The sequence below is a fragment of the Corella eumyota genome, chromosome 4, assembly GCF_963082875.1.
Source record: "Corella eumyota chromosome 4, kaCorEumy4.1, whole genome shotgun sequence".
NCBI classification, from domain to species: domain Eukaryota; kingdom Metazoa; phylum Chordata; class Ascidiacea; order Phlebobranchia; family Corellidae; genus Corella; species Corella eumyota.
The window spans coordinates 4,008,552-4,012,875 of record NC_137493.1 but is presented as its reverse complement, the minus strand read 5'-3'; positions in this window follow the sequence as shown (position 1 = coordinate 4,012,875).

Genomic DNA, 4,324 nt, shown 5'->3' with positions numbered 1-4,324 from the left:
TGGACCTGTGCGTTTCTAACACAACAATAATTTTTCGATTTAATATTTTTTATTTTTTTTCAAAAAATTTGTATGCAATATCATTGGCCAAAAATATCACGTGACCTAATTAAACCCAAAATAAAAATTACCTCAAAATTTTGTTTTACTGAAATTTTCGCGAAATGTTTTATCTTGAATGTTAGTTAAGCCAATGCGCGCTTAATTAAATATAAAATTTCAGATTTTGAGATTTCATAAATTTTTAATAAAAGTTTCATAACTTTTATGAATATTAATATTTTTGAAAAATATTTTGTAAACACGGTAATTGGACCTGTGCGGTTCTAACAAAACAATTATTTTTCGATTTAAAATTTGTTATTTTTTAAAAAAAAATTTGTATGCAATATCATTGGCCAAAAATATCATGTGACCTAATTAAACCCAAAATAAAAATTACCTCAAACTTTTGTTTTAGTGAAAATTTTCGCGAAATGTTTTATCTTGAATGTTAGTTAGGCCAATGTGCGTCTTATAAAATACAAAATTTTAGACAAATTTTAAATCATTTTTTATGTTAATGGAAAAATTTTAAATTATTTTCTTTGTAATTAAACCAATTTTAAGTTATTGGACAAGTTTTAAAGTTATTTTTCGTTTTATTAGACAAATTTTAAGTTACAAATTTAAGTTATTTTTCATGTAATTGGACAAAATTTAGGATATTTTTCATGTGATGTAACCAGTTTAAAATTATTTTCCGCTTTATTGGACAAATTTTAAGTTATTTCTCATGTTAAATGGACAAATTTCAAGTTATTTTCTATGTGTTCCAAACAATTTTTATATGGTATTCATTGCAGAATAGGGTAGCCCCAAATACAAAAATAATTTTTTTTTACTGTTTTTATTTCGACATTGTAAAAAAAAGTAAAACACAATTGCAATACACAGAATACAAAGAGTAAAAGTATTTACATAACTAAAGAATAAAAGTGACAATATATTAAACAGATAAGGACACCAAATAAAATCGAAATTTGAGAATGAAAAATTGAGAATAATTCAAGATATATTACAGTATTAAAATCGAAGTTTACAAAATACATTACATAAAGAGTACAAAAAATATTGCAATACAATTTACATGGTCAGTGGTACAACTACTTCGCAAAAAAGTAAGGTTTTATGTATAAAAAAAATCAGTAAATTTAAAGAACAAAATGTTAAAAAAATAAATAACACGAAATAAACAAAAAATCACTGTATTTTAAAATCTATGTCCAGTTAAATTGAGTATAGTTTATATAGTTTAAAGTTCTTGTCTATGTATGTTTTTACAGTTTATATCTGATCTGTACATTGGAACAATAAACCCTTGGCTAAAAGGGCTGGTCGACTCCTTAGGAAAAACTGTTGACTGCCCCCTATGGTGGAAAACGACTGACTGGCCCTAACAAAAAGTGGCTGACTAGCCCCTCCGAAAAAGCAGAATAGCTGACCCCTTGGCAAAAAGTGGTGTGTAAGTTTTGATCTTTTTTTCTATAAAAATAATAAAGATTAGAATATTGCATACAAATATTAAAAGCGTGATTGTAACTATTTGATTGTGTTATGTAATTTGTTTTATTTAAATTAAAATAAAGTTATTTATATATTTGTTTTGTGTTGGTGACATTTTAAAACAAATATTTATACAAACTTCTGCTCGTCAACCAGAATCTAAAAATAAAGAACAAAGTCAGTATTTGTTTGTGATAATCTACCCTGCGGGAAAAATTATAAAAAGGTTAGATTGAAGTTTTCTGTTAACTGGAACTCTAAAAAAAAAGAACAAATTAAAATTGGCCAAAAACAAATTGACGAGCTCTTCGAAATATTCAACCAGTATCTAAAAATAAAAAACAGAATGTTTAGATTTATTTTTGGTAATCTAACCTGAAAAAAAAACTGTAAATAAGGGTTAGTTTGGTTTTAGTTTTTAAAGGCCCCTGTGAAAAAATAATTAGGTTAGTAATGCCCCTGTAGATAAATAAAACGAACGGTTTAAGAGGCCCCTGTGGAGGTAGTAATAGGTTTAAAAGTAGAAGGAAATAAGAATAGCCTGCAAAAAATAAAAGAGAGAGAAATTGGAAAATTTTGTGTTTTTTTCTGCATGTTTAATTTAGTGTTAACAGTGTATGTTATTTTGGACCCCGTCAACAAAATTTATAATTTTTTTGTTTGGATTTCCATCCACGAAATTAAATATTGCTTTAGATTGGGCTCCGCCCACAAAATTTATGTTGGGTTCCAACCCACTCACACACTTAAGTTAAGTATATAAATATAACATAGAACGAAAAAAATTTAGTGAATTGCATAAAACACACACATAAATAATATAAACCACACATGTGCATAGTTTCATAAAATCTAATCTTCTATATAAATATATTTATAAAATTTACTTGCGCAAAACATCTAAAAACCCATTAAACAGTCCCGTTTAATCTAATTATGAACAATAAACCTAAACACACTGTGTCAACTATACTACTTTTAATGCGCAAAATTATGAGTTGTTTACCAGTCACAAAAATAAAAAGTAGACCGTAATATTAAAAACTTTTAACCCGTGAAAACTTTTAAAGCGCTTGATTATGCAGTACATATAAAAACAGGCACGTGAAAACCTAAAGCCCTACAGACCTGAAGCCCTATAGCCACCTTTCGTTGAGTGAGGTCCTGAGACTTTTTTATTGAATGAAGTGAGGTCCTGAGACTATTTTTGTACTTCTTTTGCATAAATACACATAACACACATAGGTTTAGTTTTATAAAAACCTATTCTATATTCTCTATTACTTGCGCCAAAACATCTAAAAAACCATTAAACAGTCCCGTTTAATAAAATTATGATCACACAGAAACCTAAACACACTTGGGACTGTGTCAACTATACAACATTTAATGCGCAAAATTATGAGTTTTTAACCAGTCACAAAAAGAAATGCAGACACGTGATACTACAAACTTTTAACCCGTGAAAATTTTAAAGCGCATGATTGTGCAATACATATAAAAAAAACAGGCACGTAGAAACCTATAGCCCTACAGACCTCATTCTAAGGTCCTGAGTTATTTGAGTTTGTAAAATGATCCAATCCGTTCCAAAGTTGTCTTCGGGTCCTGAGTTTTTTAAAACTTAACTTCTCCTTTGCTAGTTGCAAAGGGGACTTATAATGATTCCATCCTTTTCCATTCCTCCAATTCCTGCCATTAACTTTTTTCTCCAATTATATAATCCAAATATAATCCATTTTTCTTCTACATAAAAAATATTGTTTAGAAAAGGGTAATAGACACTAAACCCTACTTAATGGTAACTTTTTTATACCAATATAAATTTTATGATATGTCGATTGGTGCCAAAAATTTTCAGTTAAGTCATTTTTTACTTGTTTGTGCCAATATTATTAAATTATGTCAACTTTTGTGACAAATATTGTTATTATGTGTAAATGTTTTATTATTTGTGCCAACAATTTTCAATTATGCCAATTTTTTTAATTTTCGCCAGATCTTTTAATTTATGCCAAACATACAATTATTTTATAGTTTAAATACCTCGTTTAACTACTTTGTGGGAGAACCTGCGCACCAACACAGGTTTAATAATGTTCATAAATTTTTAATTAATTTATAAAAACAATTTATTTTAAATATTATTTTTTGTTATCATTTTAAAATATATTTTAAATTCGAAATATATTTCGTATCAATTAAAAGTTAACAAACCTGGAACAGTATTTCAAACTTTGCCGCGCAAGATGTTCCTCAAAATCCAAGTTCTTCTGCACTAAATTTTCTAAAATAAATAAAATCTTTTAAAATTTATATATTTGTTTAATAAAATTACAAAAGATTATTTTTATTTAATTAATAACTGTTTATAATACTTCGCACGAACAAAAAAACATGTCTACTGACCTCGAACGTCCATCTAGAATGAACTAGAATTCCGATTTCAATTCAAATTTGCCACGAAACACTAAGTCACGTGACTCTGCACGTGTATGTACGTGCACGACGGCGCTTTAGTGAAAAGCGCTTTTCAAAATGTCACTCAAAATATATCTGCTTAAATGTCCTAAACAATTCGTTAAAATGTTAACAGAACAACACATACTAATAACTTGATATAGTATCTTAATGTTTATTATTTTTTCAATTTATTTTTTTATTAATTAATGTCCCAAATTACGACTAAACAATTGGCGCGTGCGTTAACAAAGCGCATTATCTTGTAACACTAAGATTTCTGATTATGATGCAACAACCCGGGACCTCCTGCTAAAGG